This window comes from Onychostruthus taczanowskii, unplaced genomic scaffold (assembly GCF_017590055.1).
Source record: "Onychostruthus taczanowskii isolate IOZ18803 unplaced genomic scaffold, ASM1759005v1 scaffold15, whole genome shotgun sequence".
In the NCBI taxonomy this organism is placed as follows: Eukaryota; Metazoa; Chordata; class Aves; order Passeriformes; family Passeridae; genus Onychostruthus; species Onychostruthus taczanowskii.
Window position 1 is genome coordinate 11,303,868 of NW_024498685.1, and position 16,092 is coordinate 11,319,959.

Below are 16,092 nucleotides of genomic sequence, written 5' to 3' on the forward strand. Positions count from 1 at the left end.
GGTATCCTATAACCAGTGGGGAGAGTGTTGGCAGCATTGGAGCCAGCTTTGACACTTCAAAATGAGGGGTTGATCAAAATAATTTTATTCCTGAACACTTGCCTTTGGATTGTAAACCTTGTAAGGCAGAAATAACTGGCTAAATAGCTTCCTTCTCTGTTTTGGCATGCCTTCCTTGTAACAGTTTAATTTCCACATTTTGCCCACTCGAAGAAAACAGATTAAATATTTCAAACCAATGGTCGAGACACGTTATTAATCAATTTGCGGAAATAGAAAAAAAAAGGTTTAGATTTTGGAGCAGTGGACAGGTAGTTCTTCGTTTCAGCTTGTAGGATAAGATCTTGCTACTTATGTTCTTGTATTTAAATTTTTCTATCCCTCCAAACCCTTTAAAAACAACTTATATAGACTTTGATTATTCTTGAATTTCAAACCAAGCAGTGCTTTGAATTTCTAGTGATGCAAATGAATCATTTACCCCTGCAAGCCATCCAAAATCCTTTCTGCAAATGAAGCCAGAGATATCACAAGCTATGAGTGCAGCAATTATAGCTACAGGAAAACTTTTGATTGTCATCAGATTCATATGATTGTCCCATCTTTTGGTTGAAGGTGGACAATAAAACCCCGTTCTGATCCTTTTCAAAACTGAAGCCAGGAGAATGCTCTCCATCCCAGACTTCTATGCCCAACAGTAGGATAAGGCAAGAGTCTGCAGAATAAATCTAATGAACCAAGATTTCCTTAATCAGGCAATCAGATTATTAGTTTTAAGAAGATTAATATACCTCCTCATACTTGGAGGGCTAATGAGAAGCTGATCCTAAGGAAATGAGATCACCACACAAGAAGCAATTTGAAATTTTAAGTTTCTATTTGGTGTTATTTTAAGTTTCTATTTTCCTTAGGAAATTGTACTTTGATTTCTTTTTTTTTTTTTTTTTTTTTTTAATGTTTTTCTTGCTTAGGCTTTGCTGAAATGCTATCCTTGTTCCTCAGAGTAGACGTGGCAATTCTTAGTCAAAGTAACTTTTAAAGTCATGGTCCTTAACTTCAATTCCATAACAAAACAAGATGACCTCTTTGTAGCTAATTTCCCATCCATGGTGATGTTGCACCAGGACTTTTTTCCTGCACCTTTTATCATAGCTGGAATAGTTCAAGCATTTTGTTGTTTTGAAAGTTTGGTCATGATTCTTCTCTAATTGCTAGTAATAGATTCTCTCTTACTGGCTTCTTTGTCAAGAACATATTTAAAAACAGATTTTGAGAATTTGAACAGATTTAAAATGAGTTAAAACAGATTTAAAAAATCAAACAGATTTTAAAAATTTATTTATAAATTTTAAAGAATTAAAAAATGCTTTCAGAGATATATTCTGAAGGAGAAGCAGTGATGAGCTACCTGTGTGGCAGAGCCTGAGCCTGTGCCTGGACCTCGAGAAGCTAATGAAGAAAGAGTAAAGGTAGAAAAAACCTGTCCAGTGTTTTTTATACTTAAAATTGTTCCCCATATTTTATGATAAACTTGTACTTGTAAATGGAAATTGCTGCAGAGGGGAGTAGAAATGATGGAAGGGACTGGAAGTCTGTCAAGCATGACTAAGGTCACAGAGAGAGCTCTGAAGGGACAAAGGGAGAAGAGCTGATTTTGGAGGTGCCCAAATATGAGAGATTAGAAGGGGCCAAGCCATAAGAAGTAGAAGAAGAACTGGGCTGGAGGTGCTGAGATGAGCCTGGGAGGAGAAACCCAGGTTACATAAATCCCCAGGGTACAAAACCCCCAGTTGTGCACACAGGATGAAATGGTGCAGGAGTGCAGTGCTGCAGAGGTGAAGAATTAGAGATCACAGGTGTCAGCTCTGCTGAGAAGGGGGAGGCTAGGCTGCATTTATCTCTAGCACTTGCAAATACATAAATAATGACATGTTTAGGAGGGTGCAGAACTAAAGAAAGAAGGGTGGGAGGTGGCTGCCATGCAGTCAGATGGCAATCAGCCTCTGTGCAGTCAGACCACAGAGGTGAGCACACAAAGCACAGTGAGCCACTTGCTAGGCACTTCTGCCAATAAAGTATTTTTATAAATACTTTCCTTTTCTTTAGGCCCAGTGAAGGGAAGAAAATACCCCCTTATCACAACCCCAGCGAGTGAGGAACAACCAGCTCCAGAACCATGTGCTCTGTGTCTGTTTTGGGGCACTTTGGGGCTGTGCAGGACTGCTGCTCCTCCAAGGCTGGCTCTGCTCAGCCTCCCTGCTTCTGACCCAGTCAAATTCCTTCAAAAATCCTGCTGCTCTCTGTCATGGCAGTGGTCACAGCACATCCTATAAAGCTTTTCACTTCCACACATTTTTATGAGGCTGAAGATTAGCAGCTAGCTGCATTTTGCAGAGGGGGAGCGTGAGAGGCTCTCGATCCAGAGCCTGTTCTGTTTATAAGTGTTGCAGACCGTGTTGGATGGGATATGTCTTCACTTTTGCCTCATTAGGGGTGCTCAGCAGATGGGCCTCTGACATCCAGTGGGGTATTAAAGCAATGTATGAGAGACTTTGCTGCCTGATTTGACTGGAAATGAGGGAAGAGCTGGGAAGGGCATCCAAGTGCTTGGGCTGTCAGTCTGGAGACCAACTTGCTGGCTGGTGCCTCCTGCCCCAGCAATGATCCCCTGGAGCAGGGGTATTGCTGGAGCCATGCTGTTTATGTTGAGCTCACTCACTGCCAGATTACATCATTTTGCTGTAAAATAGCTCTGCCAGCAGAGAATCAGGAGTGAGGACATGAGCAATTCGCTAGGCTTAGAGCTGGAGCAGTCTGCTGCTGGCTTAAATGATGCTTTGGGAAAAATAATAAAATCCCCCTCATGCCCTTAGTAATGCTGCATAAAAGATGATTTGAGATGGGCATTACTTCCCTCTCACCTGAGCAAAGGTGTGTGTACTGTTGGACCAGTCAGTTTTACTTAAACATGCTTAATGCTGATAATGAGCCCAAAATAACCCAGCAGACTAAAGAAAACCAATCCAAATGCTGGGTTTTGATTCAAAATAACATTGAGACCAAGCCTGTCTGAAACATATTATTTTCTGATTAAATTAAGTGACTAATTCCAATATTCATATTAAAGTGGCCATTTCCAGTGCTCATCCTCAAATTCATTTTGAAGCAGCCCAGGCTCAGACTGATGCAGTAGTTCATAGGGGTGAATTTCATGGCTCTCCACTGAGACTAGTCCAGGCTCTTCCCTGAACACTTAGAGCTTGTGAAACACAAGAACTTGCAGGCTTGGAAGGAAAGAATCTCCCACAAGCTGCGTTGTGGATTCCTGCTGTGTTGTTTGGAGACATGACCATCACCAAGGGGAATTGATGTAACGTCCCAGCTGAGGAAGAACAGACTCATGTCTCCTTCTGCCTTTCCTGACACCCTCACTTCCAACTCAGCTGTTTTGTACATGGCATAAATTAGGGTAGGACTTGGCACAGGACTTTCATTCACTCATGTTTTAAAATTTCTGCCTCAGAAGTTATTCTTGGAGAAGAATCATGACTATCTGTCAAACACATTTGCAGAGCAGCTCCACTGAAAACAATGAAGTTATACCAGGATTTAACATGGCATATAAACCAAGGTTATCAACCACATAATTAATCAATTTCTTTCAAACTTGTGTGGCTGAGTCCCTTGCTCAGCTTTAAAAATCCCATTCCATATATTTTGAGCTTTTTTTTGTGCGTGTGTCATGTTTTGCATCTTGCTTTAGATCTTTGTTTGGATTTAGTAACATATAAATGCTCTAGCTAAATTTACAATCTGTCTGAATACATATCTTAGTGGATTTGGTATCGTTCCAGCTAATACAAGCTGAGTTTTTTGGGTAAGAAAGGAAGCAGGGTTTTATTTGAAAAACAACCCCCTTCCCAAAAAGTTACAGAGTTCAAAGTTATTCTAAGAAAAATAACAGTTTTCCACAGTGAAATAACTGTATGATGACACTTTTATGCCATGAGAATTTTCAGCTATAAAAATGGTCTGAAACTAGTCCCATTATTTAACTTATCAACAAGTCCATTCCTGGTGCCATGATGATGTGTCATCAGTAAACCACACTTGGCAGGAGACACCAGAGTGGTTAAAACCAAAGGTTTTAATGATCAAAAGGCACTTTCAGAAATGAAGTATTTCTTAAAATATTTTTTTTTTTTGAGAGTTCATTCCCCATTGACCGTCTCAGAAGCTCTTTAGGTATTGGAATTTCAGCCCCCCTGGAAGATGGGGTGAGCTCCAGCCTGCAGGATAGCAGTGCTCTGGATTCTGGCAGGTGATGCTCTGCCTCCTTAAACAGCTCCATGCTTCAGGAGGTAATGGTTTCTTTTAAAGGCAAAACCATGAGAATTTAATTTGCCTCTGGAAGTGCAGGTCATCTGGGGGTGTCTGTGTGTGGGGGAAAGTGTGAACTTATAAAAGCAGAGTCCTTTTCTGATCCATCAGGGATGTAAGCACGCACTCAGTGCCTCGCTCTGCACCCGTGGGCCTGAGTTTGACTCAGCTCTGATGGGATCTCTGACAATTCTGTGATGAGGGCTGGTGAGACATCAACAGCAGGACGTCTCTGCCTCCTCTCTTGGTTTGCTCACCATGGTCGCTCCTGATGTTGGGACCTACTGCAGCAAACCAGACTTTTCCTACAGTAAATCTAATGGAGCAGAGCAAGATCAGTGAGAAAAATATGGGAAAACTCAATGAAGTATAAAAATGCTTTGTTTCACACTGCCTTGCTGTTTCAAACTCTGCATGTTTTAGGCATTTTTAAGTCACTGTCTTAAGTTGTTCAGAAAAATTCCTGTTTATGATAATTTTTCTTTAACAGCACAGGGAGGTCCTCCGCTGACTGCCAATGTAAGTTTAAAAGTATATGTAAATTTAAATGTACATTTTAATATATAAAGATCAATTAAACATAAATGCCAAATGTATATACTCTTATATATATCACAAAGCAATTTATCTGCAGCAGTGTGTGTGTATACACAGGTGTATATAAACAGTGCTACAGCAAATACAGCCCAGGATTGAACAGCTGTGGGATGAAATGTGCTGGTTTTGCCTTTCAGGAGGTCTCACTGTGTAATGCAAACCTTTTTCTTCAGTGGTGATGGAAAGGGCTTCAGTTCTGTGGGTTCAAATCTGAGCACCAAGAGTGGTTCAAATGTCTTTTTGTTCTGGTGGAATATAAAAGGACTGGAATACCTGGCTCAAATATCTCAATTCCCACTGCAGGATCATGGTTGAAACCACCATTCCACGTTCTAGTATTTCAAAACCACTAAAAAGCTTCCAAATGTACAACATTAAGTGCTGTAGATTGGATTTATCTTTACAGTGGACAATATTTTACATGCAGAATGTGAAGGCAGTAGGACTCCAAAGGCTGTTTCAGATAATAATTCAGCAGGTTGTCCAATTAGATGTCAATCACTGACCTTCTTTTCACAAGTTGTTCGGAAAGGGTATCCTACTGTGGAAGAGACAAAGACCACACTCCTGCTCAGCTCTGCTTTTTTGCAGTCTCCATCAGGTTATTCATATTCCAGCCTGACTAAATGTCAGTGTATTTCATGCCACTGTCACTTTTCAATTTCTGCTACAAGGTTCTGGGGAGTATTTCTTATGTTAATGGCATTTTCCATCTATCTCAGATGTAATTGCATTTTGCTTCTGTGGGAAATGTGCAATTTTAGGAACTTCTCAGTGGAAAGAGCCTGGGGAAAAATAACCTATTTCAAGGAGTTCATCTGAAATTCTGGAAGTCCATGGCACAGTGTATTTACATATTCATCTCAACTGTCTTCACAGGAGACTGGACTTCTTTGTATGCTCCTCTGGACAGTTCACCCAGACTTTTTTATTGATTAGGAGTCATTCACCCCATCCTCACTGAACAGGAGGAATTTTGTTGTAATGCTCTCCCTACTGCTTTCAGTGCTCAAGGCATTTTTTTTCCACAAAGGTTGCTGAACATGGAACTCAAGCAGGAGGCTTAATTTACATTACATTAGCCTGTTCAATAACATATAACTTCAGTATAAAGTTGTTTATTTCACATGAGTGTTTATTGCACTCCTGTGAAAGATAAGTTATCAGGCTGGTGTGTCCAATGGTTTTGATCATTTTAGGGCAATATCCACACTTGTATAATTTCTCCCTGCTGACTTCATTGTGTAACTCGTTCTGTCACCCTGTTTGTGAAACCTGAACTTTCTGGTGTGCTATTACTAACACACATGTGCTGGAACTCTGGTTACTGAGAATTTCAGACTTTCTGTGCCGGCAGGCACTGACCCCCAAGAGAACACTGCATTTGACCTGAGGCTGTGGAGAAGGCTTCCAAAATTGAGTGACAAAACTAAGATTATAAGTGTGTAGTTTGAACAGAAGTGTGTAATATCACATAGCAGAAAACTTAAAAGTTTAAAATATAGCAATAGATATAAAACAAGATAAAAATTTTAAAACCAGAAGCTAATCCTTCTTCTCCACCTTCTTCTTCATAAGTTTAAGCAGTATTGTGTAATTACATAAAAATCCACATTATGAATCACAAGTAGTTATTAACTACTAATTTAAATGTAATTTCTTAATTAGAGAATTTATTCTTAAAAATCCTTATAAAGAGAAAAATGCAACTCCATTTTTTTAAATTTGTTAAAGTACTGTGAAACTCACACTTAAAACTATAATAGAGATAAAAACTAATAAACATCTGAATCCAAACAAGAAATACCGTCTCACACAATTAATCCCAACCCTAACAAAAAAAAAAGCTAAAACTCAAACTCAAATTGGTTTGTCATATTTAAGACGGAAAAAGAAAGAAAGGAGATACAGGAGGGAATTCTATAATGCTTTCCAGGGAAGGATGATCTGGTTATTGTCAAAGAATTTTTGCATGCATGAATTTTTGTTGGTAAATGTATTTTGAACAGAAAGGCCATTTTTTTGCAAGGAGGTTAGGTTTTTTGGATTTTCAAAGGAAATTACTCAACACCTCACCATTTGTCTTCAAAGAACTTGCAATTTAGGAATTGCATATTTAAAACAAACAAACCCAGCTTTACTAGCCCCTGATTATTCTTTCATTCACTGCTGTTTTGTATCCCACTGGAGAAATCTGGGGGATTAATTGGATCCTTTTATCCTGGTGTCACTTCCAGGGGGAAGGCAAAGACACATTTTGCTGTAGCCTGCACCAGCTCCTTGGCTTCAGCAGATTCCTGTGTGCCAAAAGGGTTCAAAATTGATTTTACTCCATCAGAGCTGAGCCTGAAATAGGGTGTAGCCAACATGAATGACACACCTGAAGGAATAAGTAATTTTGGATATTTTGGAGATGCCTTGAACTGCTCCTAGGATGGTGTGGAGCTGCTGCCTCATCCCCTGCCAGTGAACAGGGAGGAACACACCTGAGCACCAGAAAGAGAGGCCATGAACACATGGCCAGTGCTGATGTGGGGGATTTTGATTTTGTTGTGATTTTTTGATATTGGTGGTGATATTGCTATTTTTTTTTTTTTTTTTTTTTTTTTTTTTTTTTGTGTGTGTGTGTGTGTTTGTTGGTTTGGTTTGGTTTGGGTTTTTTGGAAATATTTTTTTTTTTTTGTTTTGGGTTGGTTTTTTGGGTTTTGTTTTGATTTTTGTTTTTGTTTTGGGGTTGGGATTTTTTTTTTTTTTGGGGGAGGGGGTTTTTCCTTGTTTTTTGGGGTTTTTTGGAAATATTTTTTTTTTTTTGTGGGAGAGTGGGTTTTTCCTTGTTTTTTGGTGTTTTTTTTAGGGTCTCTTCTAGCTTTTGTCTGATCCCTTCTCTCTTCCCTTCTGTCTGATCCCTTCTCTCTTCCCATGCTCAGAAGCCAAGAGATGAGTAGGAAGAGCTGGAAGAAAGGGGAGAGAGGTGAAGTTGTTTCCTTCTTAGTGCACACATCCTTCTCCACTTTCCCAGGGTCTAGGAGAGGGGGCACGGTCTCATGCACCAAGGAGATGAAGAACTGTTTCCAACAGACTTTAAAGAGAGTTTTCTGTGAGACCTTGGCCAGGGCAGGGAGTGGTCAGCAGGGCCCAGCTGTCCTGTGAGAGCATCCTGGCTGCCAGCAGCAACCTGGCCACAAATCCCAGCCCTGCCCAGGGGGAAGCTGCTCCTAAGGAACTCTAAGAACCAATCTGCCTCCTGTTGGGGTTAGGGCTTGATAGTTCTGAGTGCTGGAGTTTCGACATCCCTTCTGCTGCTCTGGCTGGGAGCAAAAGACATTTTGTTTGACGTGGTATATTCTGGTAAGGATAAAGTCATGCTGGAAAGGCACAACTTACTATTTGCAGCTTAAGACTAAGTCAAAATGCTTAAAAAAATATAGTTTTACCATGCTCTGGTGAGTCAGTTTGAATGGGAGGGCAGTTGGCACACTGAGTGAGTAAAGCCACTGGCATTAATGCTGGATCACTGCCTGTACTTGTAATCTTCACAAGACGAAAAGTACTTTTGTCAGAGTGCCTTGCTCTACAGCTGTCTCACTAAGTCTGCATGGAGCAGCACAAATGGTGACTAGAAATGTCATTAAGGGAGGCAGGGCTCTGTATCTCATGTTGGTAGACAGCACTGGGTGTTTCTGTGTGGTCAGAGCCTGAACAGACCAGCTGTCACCCTCTTCTCCTCAGCCTGACTATAATAATTTCCTTGACTTACTTGCAGTTATGTATACTACATCAAAATAGACTGCAGCTTACATCAAATTAAAAACAAGCTGTTCCCTGGCTTTTTCTGTGATAAACCTTTTTTTTTTTTCTTTTTTTTTGCATGCACACCTTGGCTTTCTGGATTTGGCTCCATGGAAATCTCAGACAACCTGGAAAATCTTTGCATTGTGATGACAATCCAGCTAGAGTAGGGTATTCAGGAAGGTCTTGAAAGATCTGTGTCCTGTGCCATTTTCCATGTTTCTTTGACAAGCTTTGGAGCTTAGGTGAACACCAGAAGTCTGCACCAGCCCTATTGATTGATGACTGAGGATTGAATCAGTTGATGGATGCAGGCCTGGAAGGTGCCTGTGTCCCAGGAAGATGAGGAATTAAGGCAACAAAATACATTGAAAACTGACTCATGGATTTTTAATGATCCTCCTTTTTTTTTTTTAATGACTCTGATGATATGAGCCTTGAAATGTTACATCTTTTTAACACAGTGCACAACACAATATTCAGGGGAACCCATCTTTTTCAAAATCAGATATTATTCTCATATTTTAGCTATGCCTCTTTTTTTTCTTCCCCTCCCTCCTTTTCTCTGTGCTGTAAACGCACCTGCTCCTGTTATTTGCTAGCCACCTGGAATTTTGAACTTTTGGTTGTACCAGGAATTTAATTTTTTTTAAAGAGCAAACAGCTTTGCCTTTACACCTGGAGAATGAAGAGACACAGCAGGAGGAGCAGAGAAGCTTTTTAAGAGGTATTTCCACAGTAGGGTTTGCAGTGCTGCAGGATGATAAAAGAGAATGATAGAAACACTGTGATCAACAACTGAAGTGCAATGGAAGGCAAACGCTGTGGACCACATCTTTCTCACAGTAAAACCAAAAGTGTTGGAAAGTGTAGAGATGATTAGGCGAAGAGAAAAGCTCAGTCTGAGCAAAGGTGTCCTAACGTGCTGCTGCTGATTGCTCCTGGAGGCAGACAAAAGTGTTGCAAAGTGTAGAGATGATTAGGCTGATTAGAGAAAAGCTCAGTCTGAGCAAAGGTGTCCTAACGTGCTGCTGCTGATTGCTCCTGGAGGCAGAAAAGTCACCCTGGGGGAGATGGAATTGGTACCTAATAGTGTCTCAGAGCATCACCCCAGCATCACTTCTCTTTTGTGGAGCAGGTTGGAGGAACGGGTGTGGGTGGAGAGCAACGCTCCACAAACCACCAGTGAGCAAAGCCAGCTTTTGTCTGAAGCCCAGCTGGTGCTCTGCCTGGGCTCCCATCACTGCTCATCCCATACAACCTCTGTCAGTAGGATGGTTAATCCCAGACCCTGGAAGCAGTGATTGCCTACAAGGCCATGTTGTCATGGGCAAGGATAAATACTGCTAAGTGGTCCAGTCAGTGCGCTGCAGAGTGCTGTGCTTGGTTCCCAGTGCTAGTGACAGCACGAAATGAATTTAAACTAATTCATTGTTTTGATAAACAACTATCATCTCCTATCTCTGGCTGCAGCTATGGTTTTATGAGCACCCATTTGGTGCCTATAATAATGTAGGGGTTATTATTAGCCTTCTGCTTGGAATCTGGACACACAATCCTGGGAACAGTTCAGAGTAAACTTTAAAATTATGTGTGTGTGTGTGACAGGGGGGAAGCATGATCTAAATTTAAATGGTAAATTTCTGCTTTCATTCTCAATGCTTAAGGGCATTCAGCTAATAAACATTGCATGGCTTCAAACAAAATAAAAGCCACAGTAGTAGATAATGGGTGCTGTAAAACCTCTGACTTATCTCAAGTCTGAAACTTGGAGGATTAGCATAACTTAGTTTATGATGTTCATCACAGCTGCCAGGAGACCTGGCCCTGCCTCCCCAGAGTGCAAGAGCTAAAGGGAGTGCTCTTCTGGTCTCAGCTGAGCAATTACTGTACTTAGTTAAAAGTCTGCAGTAAGAGGGAGCTTTTCTTAATTTATCCATGCTGAATAATGAGTTGTGCTCCAACAGTCTGAGGTGTTATCTGTGTGAGATTCTCTTGTCCATAGAAATTACACAGATAAGATATATAACAAGTCATATATTCAGGGCTCTTTCAGTCATTATCTCATGCAGTGGTTTATCCACTTTGAAGTGACCTTAGTGATGGGATTTTCTTCATTCCTTTTACATGAGGCTGAAAACACCAAGTTCCTGTTTGTTCCAGGGGGACTTGAAAGATCCTACGGAAGTTTTGCAAGGGGATCTTTCCCTTCAAGGACCCTCCCCTCCATCCTGAAGCTTGGTGGACACACACCACCACAGTGGACAGCAGTGCCAGGGCTCAGAGATCATGCAGCTCCAAGGAAGTTTGCAATTAATGATGATATTAGCTGTGGCATTCACATTCTCTGGAAAAAATCCTTTCACCCAGGATTTTCTCCTGTGAAGCTGAGAAGCCTCAGAGAACCCAAAAACAATTCTTATCTCATTTGCTTCTCCTGTGTTGTGCTCACATGTGGAATGTGTTTGGAGATTGTTTACCCACAGGCGATTGTTTCATTGGATTCTGCTGTGAATTATTTTCACTCTTTGGCCAATCAGTGCCAAGCTGTGTCAGGGCTCTGGAGAGAGTCAGGAGTTTTCATTATTATCTTTTTAGCCTTCTGTCTGTATCCTTTCTGTATTCTTTAGTTAGTATATTATTCTTCAATATAATATAGTATCATAAAGTAATAAATTAGCCTTCTGAGAACATGGAGTCAGACTCATCATTCCTGCCTTCACTGGGGCATTCCCTGCAAATACAATAATTAGCTTCTATTATTTTCTCAGGCCAGCATGACAAACCTCTCAGGGCTAAGTTTTCCTTCTAATGCTTTGTTTTAAGAACACTTCCTCAGTTTCACCCTGAGCTCTTTCCAGAGTGAGCAGAGAGCACATAAACAATTCCAGTCTCTCTGACAGCAGCTGAACAGCACAGTATACATTTCTTTCTCCTGTTACTGCCCTGCAGAGTGCCCTGGGGTGGCTGCAGTAATCTGCATTTGCTTAGCTGCTCAAAATGACATCGCAGATGTGAAGAAACACAGCCCTGGGACTCCAAATTTAACAAGTTAAAAAACCTTCAGTTGCTCATGGTGAAATCTGAGGCAGTGACTAGGGAGCCAGTCCAAGAGGAGGTTTACATTCCTTGCTTCACTGTGCTTTACATTTTGCTTTGCCCACAGTAATGGGCACTTTTCAGCACTGTCAGTGTCCCTGGCAGAACAGAGAGGTAGCCAGCATGGTGCCCAGAAGTATTTAAACGTTGTAGAGCTGAAAGGATGCCCTTTCCCAGTGTAATCCCACCCATTCCTGCCCTCCATATCTCTTGTCACTCCCCAGTCTGTAGCCCTCTGAGTGCACCCACCCACCCACCCACCCATATTGATTCACCTGTGTGTGGGGATGGACTCTATCTGGAATGAATTAAATTCTCCTGATTCAAAAGATAGATGTTCTTTCCCCAAAATGGATTTTTGTTTGCTTGGTTCTTGTTTGTCTGTTTTCATTTTTTTTTAATTGTTATTTGGTTTGTTGTTGCTACACCTGGAGATTTCTCTTACACTAGGGCATTTCTAGAAATTTTTTTGCAGCTTGTCTTCCTTTTCTCAGTCTCCAAGCAGCTGTTGAAAATTTTGGTCTTTCATTTCCCTGGCCATTCTCTGGTTTCATCTGGAACTTGTGTGTAATGCTGTTGCTGCTGGTATAAATGGATTATCACTGCAGATAGACTGATGCTGACAAAGCAGAAGTGTTTTACAAATATAAATAGCACTTGGATGCTGAAACAATGCTTTCACAAATGGACCTTTAGACGCTGCTTACAGACTGCAAGAATAGTCTATAACTCTTGGTTCTCTACTGCTTTTAAAAGAGGAAGCAAATTTAGATGGCATTTTTAACTTTCCTGCTGCATCCCGGGCACAGCCTCCCCAGGAGATAAAGATGAGCCTTGTGGTCTCACAAATGACTCTGCTGTGGGTGGGGTGAACTCTTCAGCTCCAGCTGAGCTCAGCCAAAGCTGGAAGCTTGGCTGACCTTTTTTACAGGAGCAAGGGTTATTTTTTAAACTAGTCTTAAATCCCTCCTTTACTGTTTTGGTTTCATATAGAGGAAGAGATATGGTCTTTAAAATCTACTACAAGTAGTGTCCTGCCCTGGAGGCTTTATCTTTAGATGGAAGAGCACCTGGGAGGGCTGAGGCACCTCCTGCTCATCCACCCAGGGCAGATGTGGTGGAGCCCTAGGGGGAGACAGTAAAACCCAGCAATCCTGCTCCTGTGGCCCCCAGCAGCATTGCTCTGCTCCTCTCTGTCTGCCCCACCTGCTGCCCTGGTGTGAGAGGTGGTTTGAAATTTCCAGCAGTCCCTTTGAAGCACCAGCAGTCAAAGCAGCAACTCCTGCTCGCACCATTGCCGTGGAGATCAGAGCACAAGCAGGAATTTTGTTATTCCACCCCATTCTCTGAATTCCCTGCCCTCCCATTCTTCAGGGTTTAGCCCAAGAGGAGTGGCAAGAAGAGCTGAATAATTCACTGCTCTAAGGCTAGAAAAGGGGCAAACAACGTACTCTCATTTTAACCAGATAAAGTTCAACATATAAAGATATATCAGGCATTGCTAGGGCAGATAAGAACAGGACTGTGAATTTGGGAAAGCAGAGAAGCAGCTTCTATCAGATCAGGCCCAATGCAAACTACTATCAGATAAACCACTGAGACAGAGAGCTGCGTGCTGGAAAAAAAAGAGCAACATACATTCCTGGAAAGCTGACAATGAAAGGGAAGAAAATTTACGTGCCACTGAAATTATTCCTGGTGAAACACGCATCAGGAGGCTATTTTGGATTGGGCTGTTAAATTGTTCAGCAGCTGGGAAGTGCCCTGCCATTGCTCAGTGCAGCTGGGTATATTTCTGGCATGACTTTTGTGCTGAATTCTTCTTTCCTTCAATGCAGCCTGAGGCACAACCTACTGGAGTCATCAAAGCTTTTCTCTGTGTAGGTTGAAGCTCCTGCCCCAGGGAGTTGTTTAGATGCAGTGAGAGAAGAGATCTTCTCAAATTGATATGGGCAGCAGACCCAACCATACAGGAAAGAAGTTAAGACTGAAATCCCAGAGCCTGAAATAGCTAAAAACAAGGAGGCTTAGCTTAAGTTCCTGAATTGTAGAGTGGAGTCTCCTAAAGAGAGAGCTTCTCATCTCTCCAAAGTCTTCTATGTGAGGGTTCTTGCAAATATTTCACTGATTTTTCAAGTTCTTCCTATGCTGTTCATGGCTTAGGAAAGCTTGCCTGTGCCTGGAAAATCATCTTGCATGTAGATTAAAGTACAACTGCTATATGCCAGCAGCTCTTGTGTGGATAGGCTGCCTCCTGGTCTCTCTCTTGTGAAACCTGGCTAAACTACTAAAGCACTTCAATAATCATTGGGAAAAGGACTGCTAGGCCAAGTTTTGACTTTTTGGGTGGAGAACTCTTCAAAAACTCTTTTTCTCCCTAATCTTTAATTGCTGTCCTGTGTGTCTGACCCTTCCACAGCTGTCTGGATGGTGCTGCTGGGGAGCATCCCAGCCACTCCTCAATAACTGCTGCAGGGTTCAGGCAATTGTCCACTTTTGGTCCAAGGCATCACTCCAAGTGCTTACCAGCCTCTCAGTGCCTTCTCACTAAGCCAAACCCTCATTTATTCTCTCCTCAAGATCTTCAACCCAACTACTAAAGAAAGCACATGGCCTAACAGAGGAGTAAAACAGCATCCCACAGACATCCATAACCACACAGCTAAGGAAACAGGGACAAAAAATGCTGGCTAGGAGCAGATTCAGCTGGTTTTTGCCCCACCGGACCATGACCAGAGTGTTTTATGAATGGCAGATGGCTGTGCTGTAAACCACAACAGGCAATTAATGAATTAATCCACAGAGGTGTCATGGTGGCACTCAGGAATCTGTGCCAAATGGGCCATGGTAAAAACACTGGTTTAGTGAAATCACAGCCTGGGGACAAGGCAGGGTGGCTGAAGGGAGTAGAAAAAGTATGTAAAGAAAAATGAGTTTTGTTAGCATTATGTTGCCCTTGCCAGTAGGGGTCTGATTGGAACTTTTTAAATGAAAATGCTGCCATTTTAGGCTATTTCCCTCTCAGTGAGCCCTCCCATTTTGTGAAAGAAAACCTGAAATACTTCAGATTTAGGTGAAATTTCATGGCAACCTTCCCTTTTATTCTGCCTGATCTCTATTTCTTCTGCCCTTTTCAGAAGGACCTTCTTTTTACACTAGACAAAAAAATATGTAAACTTCTCTGCTAACTAAGGTTTGAGCTAGTTCTTAGTAATGATGTTCTCATATCCTTTCTTTCCTCTTACTCATCCAAACAGTGCTGGCCATATTTCCCACAGGTCTTCAGATTTCTGTATCTGAGTCTTGATTCTCCAGCACAGGCAAGTCAGCTGTGATCCACCCACACAGAGTACAAGGCTAAGACTTATGTAAAATTAAATTTATTTTCATTCTATTTGAAAAGATTATGCAGGAGATAAACTTTCTTATGTTTCTCTCCAACAGGACTTGAATTGACGGAATTATGGGGTTTTTCTCCCCTCCTTTGGTCAGTAAAGTATCATAAAAAGAGGGTTGATGTGGTCGCTCCACAGGCTTGGTACAGGGCTGCTTTTCCACCTACTCCTGGCAAAATGATCTTTCCACTGCTCTGGAAGACCATAAAGTATATATTTGTCACCAAAAGCCCAACCTGGGCAAATTCCTACAACATCTTTTGGTCTATTGTTGTCAAAAGTTTGGATGACACCGACCTAAAAGATTAGGAAATCATTAAAAGGTATTTGACAGATTTCCCCATTGCTTCAGTGAGGTTAGGTTTTTTCCAAAGGCCCAATTCCAAAATTAGCCTCAGTCAAAAATTCTTATTCATCTTAAATATAAATGTACTGAAGATTTTCAGATGCAAATAAGGACCTAATCAGATTTTCCTGGCACTTTTTTGCAGCTCTAGAAACATACATATAGTAACAATTTTGGCTCTCAATCTCTGTTTACAACTTGAATTTTCTGTCATTTTTATTATTTCCAAGAGGAGGTACACCCCCTACTAGCTTTGCAAGTTCTACTGCATCTATGTCAGTTTAGACCTTCACTGTAGGTTTTATATCAATACATGTAATTATTCCTACAGCTTCCACTTAAATCAATTAGAAGTTTTGTGCATAGATATGGAACTGGATGAACAAGAGTATGTTATATGGGACAGAAGAGCAGATGTGCAAACCACAGAAATAAATCAGAAGCAAGTACCAAAGTGTTTAGAGGTTGTTTTTTTTTTCCTCAGAG

At 41.4% G+C, this 16,092-nt stretch overlaps 1 protein-coding gene across 2 annotated transcripts in view; it reads right to left on the reverse strand.

The window, feature by feature from the left end:
* RERG (RAS like estrogen regulated growth inhibitor) overlaps positions 1 to 16,092 on the reverse strand; it is a 97,890-nt gene that overhangs the window by 19,234 nt on the left and 62,564 nt on the right. The window lies entirely within an intron of this gene.